A 13,721-nucleotide genomic window follows, 5' to 3' on the forward strand; every position below is an offset into this window, starting at 1 on the left:
GATGCATGCTGGATAGCGGTCTATGTACTTTGTCGTAATGCCCTGATTAAATCTCATAGTACTCATCGTGATATATGTATGTCCATTGTTATGCCTTCTTTATTGGTCAATTGCCCAACTGTAATTTGTTCACTCAACATGCTATTTCTTATCGGAGAGACACCACTAGTGAAATGTGGACCCCGGTCCATTCTTTACATCTGAAATACAATCTACTGCAATACTTGTTCTTTACTGTTCTTCGCAAACAAACATCATCTTCCACACTATACATCTAATCCTTTGTTTTCAACAAGCCGGTGAGATTGACAACCTCACTGTTACGTTGGGGCAAAGTACTTTGATTGTGTTGTGCAGGTTCCACGTTGGCACCGGAATCCCTGGTGTTGCGCCGCACTACACTCCGCCACCAACAACCTTCACGTGTTCCTTGACTCCTACCGGTTCGGTAACCTTGGTTTCTTACTGAGGGAAAACTTGTCGTTGTACACATCACACCTTCCTCTTGGGGTTCCCAACGGACGTGTGTCTTACATGCCATCACTACTGCTATGGACCCATAGTCCAAGGATGAACTACTCACACATCAGTCCGAAGGCGATCATGGTGATGTAGAGTCCTCCGGGTGATGATTCCCCTCTCCAGCAGGGTGCCGGAGGCGATCTCCTGAATCCCCCGAGATGGGATTGGCGGCGGCGGCGTCTCTGGAACTTTTTCCGTATCGTGGCTCTCGGTAATAGGGTTTTAGCGACGGAGAGTATAAGTAGGCAGAAGGGCAGAGTCGGAGGAGGCACGGGGGCCCCACAACATAGGCCGGCGCGGGCCCTGATACGTCCAAAACATATCTACTTTCCTGAACACTTTTGCTATTGTTTGGCCTCTAATTTGTGTATTTTGGATACAACTAACACGGACTAACGCTGTTTTCAGCAGAATTGCTCTGGTGTCTCGTTTTTGTGCACAAATTCAACTTTCAGGAAAATCCTCGGAATTTATGTCAGAGGGCCAATTTTCCAGAAGAATCACGGAGCCAGAAGGGCAAGCCTGGGGGAGGCCCAGGGCCCCCAGACACTAGGCCGGCGCGGCCTGTAGGGGGGGCGCGACGCCCTAGTGTGTGGCCCCCTCGGCTGGCCTCCGACGCCCTCCTCTGGACTACTTAAGGGTTTCGATCTAAAAACACGAGACGAGAAGTCGAAGTCGCCAGAAACCATCCAGTACGCCGCCACCGTCGCGAAACTCCGTCTCGGGACCAGAAACTCCGTTCTGGCACTCCGCCGGGACGGGGAATTGGAGGAGATCATCGCCATCATCACCACCGACGCCTCTCCATCAACTAGCCATGTTTTCCCTATCCATGTGTGAGTAATTCCCCTGCTGTAGGCTGAAGGGGATGGTAAGGATTGGATGAGATTGGTCATGTAATAGCATAAGATTTTTAGGGCATAGTGCCTAGTGTCCGTAATTGGTACTTTTATGATATTGTTGCAACTTGTTATGCTTAATGCTTGTCACTACGGCCCGAGTGCCATGATCTCAGATCTGAACATGTTATCAATTCATGATGATATTCATTGCTTTATGATCTTACCTGCAAGTTGTATACACGTATTGTTGTCCGGAACCCGAGGCCCCAAAGTGACAGAAATTGGGACAACCGAAGGGGAAGGCGATGATATGAGGATCACATGTGTTCACGGAGTGTTAATGCTTTGCTCCGGTGCTCTATTAAAAGGAGTACCTTAATTTCCAGTAGATTCCCTAGAGGCCCAATACGTCTCAAACGTATCTATAATTTCTTATGTTCCATGCTACTTTTATGATGATACTCACATGTTTTATACACATTATATGTCGTTTTTTATGCGTTTTCCGGAACTAACCTATTAACGAGATGCCGAAGGGCCAGTTGCTGTTTTCTGCTGTTCTTGGTTTCAGAAATCCTAGTAAGGAAATATTCTCGGAATCGGACGAAATCAACGCCCAGCATCTTAGAATTCCACGAAGCTTCCAGAACACCCGAGAGCCACCAGAGGAGGGCCACAGGGCCACCAGACGCCAGGGCGGCGCGGCCCAAGGGGGGGCGCCCCCGTCAGCCTTCCGACTCCGCCTCTTCGCCTATTTAAAGGTCCCTGACCTAAAACCTTGATATGGAAAACCACGGTACGAGAAACTTTCCAGAGCCGCCGCCATCGCGAAACCAAGATCTGGGGGACAGGAGTCTCTGTTCCGGCACGCCGCCGGGACGGGGAAGTGCCCCCGGAAGGCCTCTCCATCGACACCACCGCCATCTTCATCAACGCTGATGTCTCCCATGAGGAGGGAGTAGTTCTCCATCGAGGCTAAGGGTTGTACCGGTAGCTATGTGGTTAATATCTCTCCTATGTACTTCAATACAATGATCTCATGAGCTGCCTTACATGATTGAGATTCATATGAGTTTTGTATCACTATTCATCTATGTGTTACTCTAGTGATGTTATTAAAGTACTCTATTCCTCCTCCATGGTGTAAAGGTGACCAGTGTGTGCATCATGTAGTACTTGGCGTAGGTTATGATTGTAATCTCTTGTAGATTATGAAGTTAATTATTGCTATGATAGTATTGATGTGATCTATTGCTCCTTCATAGTGTGATGGTGACAGTGTGCATGCTATGTTAGTACTTGGTGTAATTGCAATGATCTATCTTGCACTCTAAGGTTATTTAAATATGAACATTGAATGTTGTGGAGCTTGTTAACTCCGGCATTGAGGTGCTCTTGTAGCCCTACACAATTAGTGGTGTTCATCATCCAACAAGAGAGTGTAGAGTGGTTTTATTATGTGATCAAAGTTGAGAGTGTCCACTAGTGAAAGTATGATCCCTAGGCCTTGTTTCTAAGCATCGAAACTCCGTTTATTTACTGTTCTGTTGCATGTTTACTTGCTGCCATATTTTATTCATATTGCTATTAACACTCATATACATCCATACTACTTGTATTTCACTATCTCTTCGCCGAACTAGTGCACCTATACATCTGACAAGTGTATTAGGTGTGTTGGGGACACAAGAGACTTCTTGTATCGTGATTGCAGGGTTGCTTGAGAGGGATATCTTTGACCTCTTCCTCCCCGAGTTCGAGAAACCTTGGGTGATCCACTTAAGGGAAACTTCCTGCTGTTCTACAAACCTCTGCTCTTGGAGGCCCAACACTGTCTACAAGAATAGAAGCACCCGTAGACATCAAGGCCCGGCTGCCACCGGCTGGTAGGACAAAAGATGTTGTGCAAGTTTCTCATTGCGAGCACGTACGACTAAATATGGAACACATGCCTATTGATTGATTAGTACTTGGATATTGTTTTATTATTATCTGCAAATGCCCTGACTTGATTGTTACATGAGTTTCTCTCATCCATGCAACGCCCGTTCATCCATCCCTGTACCTACCGTATTTTAATCCTGTTGTTTACTATAATCACTACTGCTGTCTTTGTTACACTTCTGCTGATATTTCACTACTGCTACTGCTATAAAACTGTTACTACCGATAAACTCTTGCGAGCAAGTCTCGTTTCCAGTGCAGCTGAATTGACAACTCCGCTGTTAAGGCTTACAAGTATTCTTTGTCTCCCCTTGTGTCGAATCAATAAATTGGGTTTTACTTCCCTCGAAGACTGTTGCGATCCCCTATACTTGTGGGTCATCAGGCCCCTCCTTGGCCGCGCCGCCCTATGGTTAGGGCGCCTCGTGGCCCCACTTCGTATCCTCTTCGGTCTTCTGGAAGCTCCGTGGAAAAAATAAGACCCTGGGCGTTCGTTTCGTCCAATTTCGAGAATATTTCCTGTGTAGGATTTACGAAACCAAAAACAGCACAAAACAGAGACCGGCGCTTCGGCATCTCGTTAATAGGTTAGTGCCGGAAAATGCATAATAATGATGTAATGTGTGTATAAAACATGTGAGTATTGTCATAAAACTAGCATGGAACATAAGAAATTCTAGATACGTTTGAGACGTATCAAGCATCCCCAAGCTTAGTTCCTACTCGCCCTCGAGTAGGTAAACGATAACAAGGATAAATTCTGAAGTGACATGCTATCATAATCTTGATCAATACTATTGTAAAGCATATGAAATGAATGAAGTGATTCGAAGCAATGGTAAAGACAATGATTAAACAACTGACTCATATAGCAAAGACTTTTCATGAATAGTACTTTCAAGACAAGCATCAATAAGACTTGCATAGGAGTTAACTCATAAAGCAATAGATTCTTAGTAGAAAGTTTTGAAGCAACTCAAAGGAAGATATAAGTTTCAGCGGTTGCTTTCAACTTCAACATGTATATCTCATGGATAATTGTGTCAACACAAAGTAATATGATGAATGCAAATAAGCAAGTATGTAGGAATCAATGCACACAGTTGACACAAGTGTTTGCTTCTAAGATAGAAGGAAGTAGGTAAACTGACTCAACATAAAGTAAAAGAAAGGCCCTTCGCAGAGGGAAGCATGGATTACTATTTTTGTGATAGAGCTTTTATTTTGAAAACATAGAAACAATTTTGTCAACGGTAGTAATAATTCATATGTGTTATGCATAAGACATCCTATAAGTTGCAAGCCTCATGCATAGAATACCAATAGTGCTCGCACCTTGTCCTAATTAGCTTGGATTTCCATGGATTATCATTGCATTACATATGTTTCAACCAAGTGTCACAAAGGGGTACCTCTATGCCGCCTGTACAAAGGTCCAAGGAGATAGATCGCATTTGATTTCTCGTTTTTGATAGATCTCAACTAAGGACATCCATACCGGGACAACATAGAAAACAGATAATGGACTCCTCTTTAATGCATAAGAATTCAACAACAGATAATATTCTCATAAGATATTGAGGATTAATGTCCAAACTGAAACTTCCACCATGATTCATGGCTTTAGTTAGCGGCCCAATGTTCTTCTCTAACAATATGCATACTCAAACCATTTGATCATGATAAATCACCCTTACTTCAGACAAGACGAACATGCATAGCAACTCACGTGATATTCAACAAAGGTGTAATAGTTGATGGCGTCCCCAGAAACATGGTTACCGCTCAACAAGCAACTTATAAGAAATAAGATACGTAAACTACATATTCTTTACCACAATAGTTTTAAGGCTATTTTCCCATGAGCTATATATTGCAAAGACAAGGAATGAAATTTTAAAGGTAGCACTCAAGCAATTTACTTTGGAATGGCAGAGAAATACCACATAGTAGGTAGGTATGGTGGACAAAAATGGCATAGTTTTTGGCTCAAGGATTTGGATGCACGAGAAGTATTCCCTCTCAGTACAAGGCTTTGGCTAGCAAGGTTGTTTGAAGCAAACACAAGTATGAACCGGTACAGCAAAACTTACATAAGAACATATTGCAAGCATTATAAGACTCTACACTTCTTCCTTGTTGTTCAAACACTTCACCAGAAAATATCTAGACTTTAGAGAGACCAATCATGCAAACCAAATTTTAACAAGCTCTATGGTAATTCTTCATTAATAGGTGCAAAGTACATGATGCAAGAGCTTAAACATGATCTATTTGAGCACTCAAAAAAATTGCCAAGTATCAAATTATTCAAGACAATATACCAATTACCACATGAAGCATTTTCTGTTTCCAACCAAATAACAATGAACGAAGTCGTTTCAACCTTCGCCATGAACATTAAAAGTAAAGCTAAGAACGCCAGTGTTCATATGAACGAGCGGAGCGTGTCTCTCTCCACACAAGGAATGCTAGGATCCGATTTTATTCAAACACAAACGAAAATAAAAACATACAGACGCTCCAAGTAAAGCACATAAGATGTGACAGAATAAAAATATAGTTTCACTAGAGGTGACCTGATAAGTTGTCGATGAAGAAGGGGATGCCTTGGGCATCCCAGAGCTTAGATGCTTGAGTCTTCTTGAAATATGCAGGGATGAACCACGGGGGCATCCCCAAGCTTAGACTTTTCACTCTTCTTGATCATATTGTATCATCCTCCTCTCTTGATCCTTGAAAACTTCCTCCACACCAAACTCAAAACAAACTCATTAGAGGGTTAGTGCATAATCAAAAATTCACATATTCAGAGGTGGCATACTCATTCTTAACACTTCTGGACATTGCACAAAGCTACTGGAAGTTAATGGAACAAAGAAATCCATTCAACATAGCAAAAGAGACAATGCGAAATAAAAGGCAGAATCTGTCAAAACAGAACAGTACGTAAAGACGAATTTTTTAGGGGCACTTAACTTGCTCAGATGAAAAAGCGCAAATTGAATGAAAGTTGCGTACATATCTGTGGATCACACACGAAAATTGGCAGATTTTTCTGAGTTACCTACAGAGAGGCCTACTCAAATTCGTGACAGCAAGAAATCTGTTTATGCGCAGCAATCCAAATCTAGTATCACCCTTACTATCAAAGACTTTACTTGGCACAAAAATTCAATAAAATAAAGATAAGGAGAGGTTGCTACAGTAGTAACAACTTCCAAGACTCAAATATAAAACAAAATTGCTGTAGTAAAATAATGGGTTGTCTCCCATAAGCGCTTTTCTTTAACACCATTCAGCTAGGCGCAGAAAGTGTGAATCAAGTATTATCAAGAGATGAAGCATCAACATTATAATTTGCTCTAATAATAGAATCAAAAGGTAACTTCATTATCTTTCTAGGGAAGTGTTCCATACCTTTCTTGAGAGGAAATTGATACTTAATATTCCCTTCCTTCATATCAATAATAGCACCAACAGTTCGAAGAAAAGGTCTTCCCAAAATAATGGGACAAGATGCATTGCATTCAATATCCAAGACAACAAAATCAACGGGGACAAGGTTATTGTTAACCGTAATGCGAACATTATCAATCCTCCCCAAAGGTTTCTTTATAGAATTATCAGCGAGATTAACATCCAAATAACAATTTTTCAATGGTGGCAAGTCAAGCATATCATAGAGTTTCTTAGGCATAACATAAATACTTGCACCAAGATCACATAAAGCATTACAATCAAAATCATTGACCCTCATATTAATGATGGGCTCCCAACCATCTTCCAACTTCCTAGGAATAGAAGTTTCAAGTTTTAATTTCTCTTCTCTAGCTTTAATGAGAGCATTTGTAATATGTTTTGTAAAGGCCAAATTTATAGCACTAGCATTAGGACTTCAAGCAAGTTTTTTGTGAGAACTTAATAACTTTAGAGATATGACAATCATCAAAATCTAAACCATTATGATCTAAAGCAATGGGATCATTGTCCCCAATATTTTGAAAAATTTCAGCAGTTTTATCACAAACAGTTTCAACAGTTTTAGCAGTTTCAGGCAGTTTTGCACGCTTTGCATTAGGAGTAGAAACATTGCCAACACCAATTATTTTACCATTGATAGTAGGAGGTTTAGCAACATGTGAAGCATCAACATTACTAGTGGTGGTAATAGTCCAAACTTTAGCTACATTATTCTCTTTAGCAAATTTTTCTTCTTATGCAATTCAGCCATCAATCTAATATTTTCATTAATTCGAACTTGGATAGCATTTGCTGTAGCAAATGACTTAATATCTTTAGTTTCATTAGGCATAACTTTCAATTTTAAAAGATCAACATCAGCAGCAAGACTATCAACCTTAGAAGCAAGAACATCAATTTTACCAAGCTTTTCCTCAACAGATTTGTTAAAAACAGTTTGTGTACTAATAAATTCTTTAAGCATGGCTTCAAGACCAGAGGGTACGCTCCTACTATTGTTGTAAGAATTACCATAAGAATTACCATAACCATTACCATTATTAGAAGGATATGGCCTATAGTTGTTACCAGAATTATTCCTATAAGCATTGTTGTTGAAATTATTATTTTTAATGAAGTTCACATCAACATGCTCTTCTTGAGCAACCAATGAAGCTAAAGGAACATTATTAGGATCAACATTAGATCTACCATTAACAAGCATAGACATAATAACATCGATCTTATCACTCAAGGAGGAGGTTTCTTCAACAGAATTTACCTTCTTACCTTGTGGAGTCCTTTCGGTGTGCCATTCAGAGTAGTTGATCATCATATCATCAAGAAGCTTTGTTGCGGCACCCAAAGTGATGGACATAAAAGTACCTCCAGCAGCTGAATCCAATAGGTTCCGTGAAGAAAAATTCAATCCTGCATAGAAGGTTTGGATGATCATCCAAGTAGTCAGTCCATGGGTAGGGCAATTCTTTACCAAAGATTTCATTCTTTCCCATGCTTGAGCAACATGTTCATTATCCAATTGATTAAAATTCATAATGCTACTTCTCAAAGATATAATTTTAGCAGGAGGATAATATCTACCAATGAAAGCATCTTTACATTTAGTCCATGAATCAATACTATTCTTAGGCAAAGATAGCAACCAATCTTTAGCTCTTCCTCTTAAGGAGAAAGGAAACAATTTCAGTTTTATAATGTCACCATCTACATCCTTATACTTTTGCATTTCACAAAGTTCAACAAAATTATTAAGATGGGCAGCAGCATCATCAGAACTAACACCATGAAAATTGCTCTCTCATAACAAGATTTAGTAAAGCAGGTTTAATTTCATAAAATTCTGCTGCAGTAGCAGGTGGAGCAATAGGAGTGCATATAAAATCATTATTATTGGTGCTAGTGAAATCACACAACTTAGTGTTCTCAGGAGTACCCATTTTAGCAGTAATAAAAAATAAGTAAAGCAAACTAAATAAAGTAAATGCAAGTAACTAATTTTTTGTGTTTTTGATATAAAGAACGCAAACAAGACAGTAAAGAAAGTAAAAACAAGTAACTATTTTTTTGTATTTTTGATATACAGAAAGCAAACAAAGCAGTAAATAAAGTAAAGTAAAGCAAGACAAAAACAAAGTAAAGAGATTGGATGTGGGAGACTCCCCTTGCAGCGTGTCTTGATCTCCCCGGCAACGGCGCCAGAAATTCGGCTTGATAACGCGTGAAGCACACGTCCATTGGGAACCCCAAGTGGAAGGTGTAATGCGTACAGCAGCAAGTTTCCCTCAGTAAGAAACCAAGGTTTATCGAACCAGTAGGAGATGAAGGCCACGTGAAGGTTGTTGGTGAAGGAGTGTAATGCGGCGCAACACCAGGGATTCCGGCGCCAACGTGGAACCTGCACAACACAATCAAAATACTTTGCCCCAACTTAACAAGTGAGGTTGTCAATCTCACCGGCTTGCTCGTAAACAAAGGATTAAACGTATGGTGTGGAGAATGATGTTTGCTTGTGAAGAACAACAGAGAACAGAGATTGCAGTAGATTGTATTTCAGATATAAAAGAATGGACCGGGGTCCACAGTTCACTAGTGGTGTCTCTCCAATAAGAAATAGCATGTTGGGTGAACAAATTACAGTTGGGCAATTGACAAATAGAGAGGGCATAACAATGCACATACATATCATGATGACTAATATGAGATTTACTTAGGGCATTACGACAAAGTACATAGACCGCTATCCAAGCATGCATCTATGCCTAAAAAGTCCACCTTCGGGTTAGCATCCGCACCCCTTCCAGATATTAAGTTGCAAACAACGAGACAATTGCATTAAGTATGGTGCGCAATGTAATCAACACAAATATCCTTAGACAAAGCATTGATGTTTTATCCCTAGTGGCAACAAGACATCCATAACCTTAGAACTTTCGTCACCGTCCCGCATTCAATGGAGGCATGAACCCACTATCGAGCATAAATACTCCCTCTTGCGGTTACAAGTATCAACTTGGCCAGAGCCTCTACTAGCAACGGAGAGCATGCAAGATCATAAACAACACATATATGATAGATTGATAATCAACTTGACATAGTATTCCATATTCATCGGATCCCAACAAACACAACATGTAGCATTACAAATAGACGATCTTGATCATGATAGGCAGCTCAAAAGATCTAAACATGATAGCACATGAGGAGAATACAACCATCTAGCTACTGCTATGGACCCATAGTCCAAGGATGAACTACTCACACATCAGTCCGGAGGCGATCATGGTGATGTAGAGTCCTCCGGGTGATGATTCCCTCTCCGGCAGGGTGCCGGAGGCGATCTCCTGAATCCCCCGAGATGGGATTGGCGGCGGCAGCGTCTCTGGAACTTTTTCCGTATCGTGGCTCTCGGTAATAGGGTTTTCACGATGGAGAGTATAAGTAGGCGGAAGGGCAGAGTCGGAGGAGGCACGGGGCCCCACACCATAGGCCGGCGCGGCCCCTCCTTGGCCGCGCCGCCCTATGGTTAGGGTGCCTCGTGGCCCCACTTCGTATCCTCTTCGGTCTTCTGGAAGCTCCGTGGAAAAATAAGACCCTGGGCGTTCGTTTCGTCCAATTTCGAGAATATTTCCTGTGTAAGATTTCTGAAACCAAAAACAGCACAAAACAGGAACTGGCGCTTCGGCATCTCGTTAATAGGTTAGTGCCGGAAATTGCATAATAATGATTTAATGTGTGTATAAAACATGTGAGTATTGTCATAAAACTAGCATGGAACATAAGAAACTATAGATACGTTTGAGACGTATCACTCCACCACCACGTCGTCGTGCTGCTGGGATTTCGAGGGGATCTACCACCTCCGCTGCCTGCTGGAACGGGGAGAGGAAGGACGTCATCGACACCGTATGTGTGACCGAGTACGGAAGTGTTGCCGGATTGCAGCACTGGAAGGATCGTCTACATCAACTACGAGATTCGATATCGTTAAGGCGTTGGATCTACGAGGGTTAGTTTCTCATCTATCTCGTTGCTCCGATCTCATAGATTAGATCTCGGATTTTTTATAGATTGGATCTTGGATTTATTTGTCTTTGCGATAGATTTTTTTTGTTTTCCATGCATCGAACCTTCAATTCTAATGCCTCAATGGACTCATCCCTTTCATTGAGGGAGTCCATCAAGAAATCGGACTTGACAAGAGCATCTCCACGAAGGGTGCATCTAACTTTGAAAAGACCTTTAAGAACAGCCTCTTCATCTTGATTATCAGTTTTACCATTATCAAGAATGCTAGATAAAGAAGGTGGAGATTCCCTTGCCATAAGACAAGAGCCAACGACCGTAGAGGAGGAAGAGTCATCGGAGTCATCACAAGTCATTCTTGCCATGAAGGAAGACCCAATAACTTTGGGAGTAGAAGTCTCCGTTGAATAATCCTTGGAGTAGTCATATGTGAAGTGTGACCCGGGTTCGGAGAGAAAGCCAAACCAGCCACTCCTGCCTCCTTGTCCTCATATTCTCCCTCATCATCGGAAATGTACTCAGTACCAACAAAGGCTCCTCCCTTGTTCTTCTTGTGTCTCTCATTTATGGGGTTTGGCTTCAGTCTAGGCTTGACACCTTTGACAAACCTTGGCTTGTCTACCCTCTTCTAATAAGGGCACTCATTTGCAAAGTGATTATCATCATCACAGTTGTAGCATGTTCTCTTCTTCTTCTCATTGAAGGAGATTGGGAACTTCTTCTTGTACTTCTTGACAAAGAAAGCAACATATGTGCCAATGTTACTGGTTGAAGTCATCTCCTCTTCTTCGTCGTTCTCATAGACTTCTTCCCTTTCTTGGACTACCCTAGCCTTCAAAGCAAGGTTGTGGGAGGGACCATCAGCACGGTTCATCACCATGAGTCTTTCTCCTTCCTTGGCCATGTTGTCATTGGCAGCCGCATAAGAAACAAGATCATCTGCAGATAGATCTGCTTGGTTGGTGAGGATTCACAAATTGAGGGCTAGGTTGGTGTCCTTCTCTTTGATAGAAATCATGGCAATGATCTTGGACTTTATGAACTCTTCATTCATTTCAAAAACATCATTGTATTTCTCACATCCAAGACCCTTGACTTTCACTCGAAGAGCTCCAAGTCTTCCATAGGCCTCAGCAATAGTTTCTCCTTCCTTTATCATGAACAAGTGATACGTCCATTTTGCATCACTATTTTATATCATAATTTGCTGTTATTCATTGATATATTTCATATTTGGAGATGATACTTATGTTATTTCATCTATTTTGCATGTTTCATGATTATTTGGGGATCGCGCACCGGAGTCAGGATTCTGCTGGAAAAAGCGCCGTCAGAATGCAATATTTCGGAAGATCAACACTTGACGGAAATTATATGAAAAATCCTATTTTTCCATAAGACGAAGGGAGCCGTAAGGGGAGCCGAGGAGGGCCGCCGTGGGCCCGCCTCATAGGCCGGCGCGGCCCAAGGCCTGGCCGCGCCGCCTTGTGAGGAGGGGGCCCACAGCCCCCTCTGGCCTCCTCTCTTTCGCGTACATCTTCGCCCCGAAAACCTAAGCTCCAGGGGATAGTCGCGAAGAGTCACAGCCCGCCTCTCGCGGGGCGGAGAACACCGCAGAGAAAAGAGCTCTCCGGCAGGCTGAAATCCGCCGGGAAATTCCTCCCGGAGGGGGAAATCGACGCCATCGTCATCGTCATCGAGCTGGACATCATCTCCATCATCATCACCATCATCTCCATCATCATCACCGCCATCTCCACCGCTGCACCTCGTCACCTCTGTAACAATTATGGTTTGGTCTTGATTGTTTGATAGGGGAAACTCTCCCGGTGTTGATTTCTACTTGTTATTGATGCTATTGAGTGAAACTATTGAACCAAGATTTATGTTCAGATTTTTATTCATCATCATATCACCTCTGATCATGTTCCATATGATGTCTCGTGGGTAGTTCGTTTAGTTCTTGAGGACATGGGTGAAGTCTAAATGTTAGTAGTGAATTATGTTGGTTAGTATTCAATGTTATGATATTTAAGTTGTGGTGTTATTCTTATAGTGGTGTCATGTGAACGTCGACTACATGATACTTCACCATTTATGGGCCTAGGGGAATGCATCTTGTATTCGTTTGCCAATTGCGGGGTTGCCGGAGTGACAGAAACCTAAACCCCCGTTGGTATATCGATGCAGGAGGGATAGCAGGATCTCAGAGTTTAAGGCTGTGGTTAGATTTATCTTAATTACTTTCTTGTAGTTGCGGATGCTTGCAAGGGGTATAATCACAAGTATGTATTAGTCCTAGGAAGGGCGGTGCATTAGCATAGGTTCACCCACACAACACTTATCAAAACAATGAAGATTAATCAGCTATATGAATCGAAAGCACGCTAGACTAAATTCCCGTGTGTCCTCAAGAACGTTTGGTCATTATAAGTAAACAAACCGGCTTGTCCTTTGTGCTAAAAAGGATTGGGCCACTCGCTGCAATTATTTCTCTCGCACTTTACTTACTTGTACTTTATTCATCTGCTATATTAAAACCCCTGAATACTTGTCCGTGAGCATTTACAGTGAATCCTTCATCGAAACTGCTTGTCAACACCTTCTGCTCCTCGTTGGGTTCAACACTCTTATTTATCGAAAGTACTACGATACACCCCCTATACTTGTGGGTCATCAAGACTATTTTCTGGCGCCGTTGCCGGGGAGTGAAGCGCTATTGGTAAGTAGAATTGGTAAGGGAAACTTTTTACTGTACGTGCTGTTTTTTATTTCTGCCTGCTGCTATAATTCATTATGGAGAGGTCTTCTCTTGAATTCCTCTTTGGAAAATCTACTACTACTGCAAAGGTAGTGGATGAGGCGCCAGGTGAGAAAGAGGTTCCATACAAAATACCTATGAAAATT

Source organism: Lolium rigidum, chromosome 7 (genome assembly GCF_022539505.1).
Source record: "Lolium rigidum isolate FL_2022 chromosome 7, APGP_CSIRO_Lrig_0.1, whole genome shotgun sequence".
Taxonomy (NCBI): Eukaryota; Viridiplantae; Streptophyta; class Magnoliopsida; order Poales; family Poaceae; genus Lolium; species Lolium rigidum.